Below are 7,992 nucleotides of genomic sequence, written 5' to 3' on the forward strand. Positions count from 1 at the left end.
CCCACGTTAGCCAGATGCACAAGGGGGCGCACGCGTCTGGAGTTGGTTTGCAGAGGCTGGAAGCCCTGGTGCACCCATTCTCTCTCTCCCTCTATCTGTCTTTCTCTCTGTGTCTGTCGCTCTCAAATAAATAAATAAATTTTTTTTTTAAAAAAAGTGTTTGTTGGATACATATGTAAGATCTTTTAGAGAGTGAAGAAAGGGCTTCCAGAACAAGCTATGAGAACTGAGAGAGCAAGCAGTAGAAATTCTGATTCAACAACACCATTACAGAGCAGAATGCAGAACTCTCCCTTGACCATGGCTAAAATAGCCACCTTCCTAGAGCATGAATATATGTATGATTGGGCCTGCCTCAAAAATGACACAAGGACTTTGAGCTTGTGATTGGTTTAATGAAGTCCTCACCCCTCTCCAAATTCATATGCCGAAGTCTCCTGACATATACTCATTGACAAATAGAACTGCACAGAGGTAATCAGTTCAAAATCAGGTCATTTGGATGGACCCTAGTCCAGTGTGACTACTTACTGTCTGTATAAGAAAAGAAAATTTGGGCTGGAGAAATAGCTTAATGGTAAGGCACTTGCCTACAAAGCCAAAGGACCTAGGTTGTATTCCCCAGGACCCATGTAAGCCAGATGCACAAGGGGGTGCATGCATCTGGAGTTCATTTACAGTGACTGGAGGCCCTGGTGTGCCCATTCTCTCTCTCTCTCTCTCTCTCTCTCTCTCTCTCAAATAAATAAATACTCAAATATTTTTTTTTAATAAGAGAAAATTTGACTATAGAGACACACAGAGATGGACAATGGTGAGAGGGAAAGGAAAGGAGGAGAACAAGGAAGCGGGGAAAGAGAAAGGGAAAGGGAAGGGAAAATGGAAGGGAGGGAAGGAAAGGGTCACCAGCCTGCTGAACTCTGCAGCTTGCTTACGCCCATTGATGTGCCTTGCCTCACCCATTGGGGCTGACTCCATGGGCATGAGCCTTGTGAATTCACCCAGGGCTCTGCTCTTAGACTGTCCCAGCCCTGGGTCAATCTGTGCTATTACCTTCTTGAGATTCCTCACACTTGACTAAGCCAAGGAGCCCATAATTTTCATTTTTCAGCGAGTCCATAAATGATGTGGCAGATCCTGTCACCGGGTTATCACAGCAGCCCTGCAACATTAAACCGAGACTTGCTTTATCATTATCTGTATTTGTTGGCAACGAAACCGGAGATGAGTGATGTTAAGCAACCTAATTGAGTTCAATGGACCTGCCCAGAGCTGAATCTGAAACCTAGGCCTTTGATGCAAAGGCGTTTCTTTCTGTCCCACCCACTTTTCAGGTTCTGCAATTCTAGAAACTATCTACAAGGACAATTTGGACAGATTTTTTTTTTGTTTCAATTTTTTTTTTTTTTTTTGAGGTAGGGTTTTACTCTAGCCCAGGCTGGACTGGCATTCACTATGGAGTCTCAGGGTGGCCTCGAACTCATGGCAATCCTCCTACCTCTACCTCCTGAGTGCTGGGATTAAAGATGTGTGCCACCATGCCTGACTCAGATTTTTGAGGTTAAAAAATAATAATAACAGAGCCAGGCATGGTGGTGCACGCCTTTAAGCCCAATGTTCAGGAGGCAGAGGTAGGAGGATCGCCGTGAGTTCGAGGCCCCCCTGAGACTCCATAGTGAATGCCAGTCCAGCCTGGGCTAGAGTGAGAACCTACCTTAAAAAAAAAAAAACCTAAAAATAAAAATAAAGCCAGGAGAGAGTCAGTCCCCAGACAGTCAGCGTGTCTAGTGCCAGAAGGTGCTACATGGGTGACTGGGGGAAATGACCAATATCTATCCAAGCAACTCATGGTCTAACCTAATTAGCAACAAATAACCTGATGTGATGCCCACACAAGTGCAATAGTGGCACACAGCCATTGTGGGGGACCAACTGCTCTTGATTTGGCTAACTGATCCCCTCAGTGGTACTAGACCCTTAGCTGGAGCTGGGAAACAAGTCAGAACCATACCCAAACATAAGCCCACTCTCCAATATCAAGCTACCATCAATCATGGGGTATAAGAGGGCCCACACCTATCAAACTGTCTATCAAAAAAGTAAGTGTTATCTCAAATTTCCGGGTGCTAACTTACTCTCCATTGGAGAATCTGCTTCTCTTTTTCAGATAGATGCAGATCCTAAGGAGAGAGCTGCCCCAACATACCTCAAAAGGGGCCCGACTGAAACTAAGGATAATTGGTGAAACAAGCAAGGGTGCTGTTTTCCTGATGAACCGGATACCAGCACAAAGGGGAAGGAGACCAACACAGAGAAAAATCAACTCCTACCAAATCAGAGAGCCAGAGCCTCAGAGGCCCCCAGCACCTCAGCACTGAAGCAGACCAAAAATGAACCCAACATGGCTCAGGGAAATTTTGCGGAAGAGGGGGGCAGAAAGAATGTCAGAGTCACATGTTTGGTCATGATATGCAGAGACATTTATCATACCAATAACTGTGGGCTAACTCCACAATGCACGACCCATATACATCAACAAGGAGGGTCCATTGGGAGGGGGTAGATCATGGATAAGCCTAAACAATGGTACCAAACTGCCTGTATTTGCTGAAAAGAAAACTAATAAATTAAATTTTAAAAAAATAAATAAATAAAAATAAAAAATAAACCTTTGCATGACTGCAAGTCTGAAATCCAGCCATGCAAACGGGCTCGATGTCTTCTGTAAGACGCCGCTGTCTCTCGCCACTTGGCCAAGGTTTCCTTTACCCTCCTCATCAGGCGGTACTGTCTTTCCTGCAGATCTAGTCTGCTGTCGAAAGGGCTTCTATGAGCCACAGTACCTCCCCAGGAGCAGGACTATTGTCACCCTCAACCCCAGGCCACCTTGGCGTGGATTCAGATAGAAACTGCTGATGTCAGGCCGCTGGATCCGTGCCCTTGGCCAAACACTGCACCAATGGGTTGACCCTTTCCTTGCTTCTACATTCATTTTTTTTTTTTTATTCGTGGGGTAAACCCACTCTCCTGTCTGTTATGGAATCTCACCATCTCTCCCATGTCTCCTGCTTCCTGTCTTCTTTCTTCTCTCATCTGTCCTTGCTTTTTGGTTGCTTTTCTAGCATGCTAGGGTCCTTTGATATTCCTACCTTTGTTCCACAGCCCATGCCCTACCCGTTTTCCATTTTAAAAACCTGTTTATTTGTGTGTATGCGCATGTGGAGGTCAGAGTTCAGCCTCCAGGCATCTGCTGTCTTTTTTGCCCTTCTCTGACACAAGGTTTCTTGCTGCTGCAAATGTCACACAAGTTGGTCTAAGAGCTTCAGATTCTCCGGGTTCCACGTCCTACTGTGGGAGGCGCGCTGGGATCAAAAAACACATGGGCCACTTTTCATGTTGCTTTGCATGGGCTGCTGGGAAGGGTGCAACTCAAGTCCAGAGACTTTACAAGCCTGCTCTTTTATTTATTTATTTACTTATTTATTTATTTATTTATTTATGGGGAGGGGGTGTTGAGGTAGGGACTCACTGTAGCCCAGGTTGACCTGGACTTTACTAGGTAGTCTTGAAGTGGCCTTGAACTCACGGCGATCCTCCTACTTCTGCCTCCCGAGTGCTGGCATTAAAGGTGTGCACCACCACGCCTGGCTAGACCAGCTCTTTTGCCGGCTGAGCTATCTCTCCAGGCCTCTGCCACAGCTCTCTGCTAGCCTCTTGGGCCTTCACAAGATCTCTGACAAGCCATCAGTGTCTTGAAGGAACATTAGACAAACTGGTGTTCCTTTTGCGCTCTGGTCCCACTCAACCAGGTCAGTTTCCAAATGCAGAAAAATGTCTGAAAGCTGCAAGAGGAAGCTTCGGAGTTTCAGTGTTTTGTTTTGTTTTTTCACCACAGAATGTAACAATGAAGGGTGAGGTGCACAGTCAGAATCCCCTGAGAGGCATGTCTTTGGAAAACTTTTTGATTCTTTGTGGGTTTCTGGAACCCTCAGCCTCCTTCCCAATTCCATCTTCTCCTTTTGTATTTATTTTGAGAGCAAGAGAGAGAGAGAATGGGCCTTCAGCCACTGCAAATAAACGCCAGGTGCGTGCGGCGCCCCCTTGTGCACATGTGTGGCATTGCGTGCTTGCTTCACTGCATCTGGCTTCCGTGGGACCTGGAGATTTGAACATGAGTTCTTAGGCTTCGCAGGCAAGCACGTAAGCCATCTCTCAAGTCCCACTTCTTTTTAACATGTGGGTATTGTAACATTCTGGCCTGGTATAATGCTTGGCATAGAGGTGGTTTTGTTATTTGGGTATAGGAATGCTAGACTCTTACAATGTGTAGGACAGCTCTAAATTTCTTCTTCTGAGGTGTGTGTGTGTGTGTGTATGTGTGTGTGTGTTTTCATATGGAGGTCAAAGGACAACTTCAGGTGTCACTCCTTGCCTCCCACCTTGTGTGAAGCATGGTCTCTCACTCCCATTGCCTTCTCCAGGGTAACTGGCTCTTGGGCTTCTGAAAGATTCTTCTGCCTCTGCCTCTTTTCTTCTATAGGTATGGCTGGAACAATAAGACAATGTCCAGCTTTACATGGGTTCTGGGGATCCGATCTCAGGTACTCAGTGTTCGTGTGGTAAGTGCTTTATCCACTAAGTTATCTCTCTAGGCCCGGAACAGCTCTTTAGAATGAAGAACTGTCCCACGACCCTGACTGTCACTGAAGGAGAGTAAGGCCTACCTGTAGAGAGACGCGAGCCCTGGTGTCATGGCATACGCACGTGCATACGTCCCTGTTGGTGCTGGAGACACTCTGAGGCTGAGTCTTTATGTTCGGCTCAGTCACTGCAAGGGAGAGGGTCCTGACATTCCACACACTCAGGGTGCTGGGATCTGCAGCTGCCTTCCGTCGCTCTCTAGTCTTCCCCACATTAAGTTCGCCCTTCGTATTAACTCGGGTGACCTTCCCATCTACTCACTGAGCATGGTATTCTCCTGCCTCGATTTCTAGGGATTCTGAGCAAGACCCAGGAAGCCATGCTGCTCGGAACCCTCACTAACCTCATCTTGGATCACTTCTCTCCAGAACGGCTACACTGTCTGGGCTGGTTTGACTCAGGTGTCCCCCATAAACTCAGGTGTTCTGAATGCTAGGTTCCCAGCTGATGGAGATTTGGGAATTAACGTCTCCTGGAGGCGGTGTATTGTTGGGGGCGGGCTTATGGATGTTATAGCCAGTTTCCCCATGCCAGTGTTTGGCACACTCTCCTGTTGTTATTGTCCACTTTATGTTGGTCAGGGAATGATGTCCACTCTCTGCTCATGTCATCATTATCCCCTGCCATCATGGAGCTTCCCCTCAAGTCTATAAGCCAAAATAGACCCGTTTTTTCCCCCCCAAAAAAGCTGCTCTTGGTAGGGTGATTTCTGCCAGCAATGCAAACCTGAGTGCAACACTGAGGATTTCTGCTTTTTCATAGTGTCACTCATGCTGGGTCCTCTGCCTGCAGTATGTATCCTGCCTTTCAGCTCAGTCATCAAATACCCATCATTGTACCTTCCAGGAACCCCTAAGAGAATGGATGCTCGTCTATGCAAGCGCATAGCATTGACCTTTAGCACGCGACCCGTTCATATTTAATCGTTCACAGATGTGTCTGTGTTCCCTGGTGGACTAGAAGACTCCCGGATCCTGGAATTACGCCTCATTTGACTTCTATTGCATATAGTATGCACTGGCCTGGAACGTGATAGGTCCTTGTGAAAATAAAAAAATAATACTGGGCTGGAGTGATGGCTTAACAGGTAAGACAGTCGCATATAAAGCCAAAGGACCCATATTCAATTCTCCACGCCCCACATAAGCCAGATATACAAGGCGGTGCATGTGTATGGAGTTCATTTGCAGTGGCTGAAGGCCCTGGGACACCCATTTTCTGTATCTGCCTCCCCCCACTCCTCTCAAATAATTTTTTTTTTTTTTTTTTTTTTTTGGTTTTCTAAGGTAGGGTCTCGCTCTAGCTCAGGCTGACCTGGAATTCACTATGTATTCTTAGGGTGGCCTCGAACTCTCAGCGATCCTCCTACCACTGCCTCCCAAGTGCTGGGATCAAAGGCGTGCGCCACCACGCCCAGCTTATTTTATTCTTCTAACATTTAAAAAAATTATTTTTTTGTAGCCGGGCGTGGTGGCGCACGCCTTTGATCCCAGCACTTGGGAGATGTAGGTAGGAGGATTGCTGTGGCTTCAAGGCCACCCTGAGACTACATAGTGACTTCCAGGTCAGCCTGGGCTAGAGTGAGACCCTACCTCAAAAAAACAAAAACGCAAATAATAATTAAATAAATAAAAATGCTGTTTAACTGAATTGGCCTTTGTTATAAGACAGATATGATAGACGTTTTTGTTTGTTTTGGTTTTTTGGAGATAAGCTCTCTGTGTAGCATAGGCTGACCTAGAACTGTTGATCCTTTGGCTCTGCCCTCCTGAGTGCTGAAATTACAGGAATGTGGCACCATACCTGACAAAAATATGTTAGTCTTCGGCTGAAGAGATGGCATAGCAGTTAAGCGCTTGCCTGTGAAGCCTATGGACCCCGGTTCGAGGCTCGGTTCCCCAGGTCCCACGTTAGCCACATGCACAAGGGGGTGCTCGCGTCTGGAGTTCGTTTGCAGTGGCTGGAAGCCCTGGCGCGCCCATTCTCTCTCTCACTCTCTATCTGCCTCTTTCTCTCTCTGTCACTCTCAAATAATCAAATAAATAAATAAATAAAACTTAAAAAAATATGTTAGTCTTCTATGCCGTCCCTCCAAGGGAACACGGTGGAGACAGAAAGACTGTAAGAACTGGAGGATGGGAAGGAGTCCTACAGAAGGCAGCACTTGGGGGCTGGAGAGATGGCTTAGCTGTTAAGGTGCTTGCCTGTGAAGCTTCAGGACCCACGTTCAACTCTTCAGATCCGACATAAGTCAGACCCACAAAGTTGAGCCAAGTGCAAGCTCACATATGCCCACTAGGTGGCGCGAGTGTCTGGAGTTTGATTGCAGTGGCTGAGACCCTGGCATGCCAATTCTTTCTCTTTCTCTCTAAAAATAAAAATAAATTAATTTTTAAAAAAAGCAGGCAGCACTTGGGAGTCAGAGGTGGGAGGATCCCTGTGAGTTCAAGACAACCCTGAGACTACGTAGTGAATTCCAGGGCAGCCTGGGCTAGAGTGAGACCCTACCTCAGAAAACCTAAATAAACAAATAGAAGGCTGTGTCCTGGACACATGTGGTTGTTGCACTTGTGAACTCACAGCAGCTGTAGTTTCCTGCACAAGCTGAGCCTACTAATGTTCCACCGAGCCTTGAACTGGGGTCCTTAGGTTTCACAGGCAGGCATTTAACCACTAAACCATCTCTCCAGCCCAGAATCATGTTCTTTGGTAGTGTAGCCACTAATAATAAGTCATCCATCCTCCAGTAAATAACCCACAACCTATGCTCATGCAAGCAGCCCTAAGTTAACCCAGTGAGTCACACACACGCGCACACACACACACACACACACACACACACACACACACACAAAAGGATATGAAAGTAGTTGGAAAGAGGTCTAGTGGGAGGGGGATAAAAAAATAGGGTAATGGAGCCGGGCGTGGTGGTGCACGCCTTTAATCCCAGCACTCGGGAGGCAGAGGTAGGAGGATTGCCATGAGTTCGAGGCCACCCTGAGACTCCATAGTGAATTCCAGGTCAGCCTGGGATAGAGTGAGACCCTACCTCGAAAAACCAAAAAAAAAAAAAAAAATATATATATATATATATATATATATATATATATATATTAATGGTAATGAGGGTGAATGTGATCAAAATACATTATATACATGTATGAAATTGTCAACAATTTAAACATATGGTCGTTTTTTCTGGTGTATCATGTCATTAAGTCATCTAGAAAACCTGCCATTTGTATTTTGAATCATTGTTTGAGGGAACTGTTAATGTCCCTGTGAATATTT

Source organism: Jaculus jaculus, chromosome 15 (assembly GCF_020740685.1).
Source record: "Jaculus jaculus isolate mJacJac1 chromosome 15, mJacJac1.mat.Y.cur, whole genome shotgun sequence".
Lineage (NCBI taxonomy): Eukaryota > Metazoa > Chordata > Mammalia > Rodentia > Dipodidae > Jaculus > Jaculus jaculus.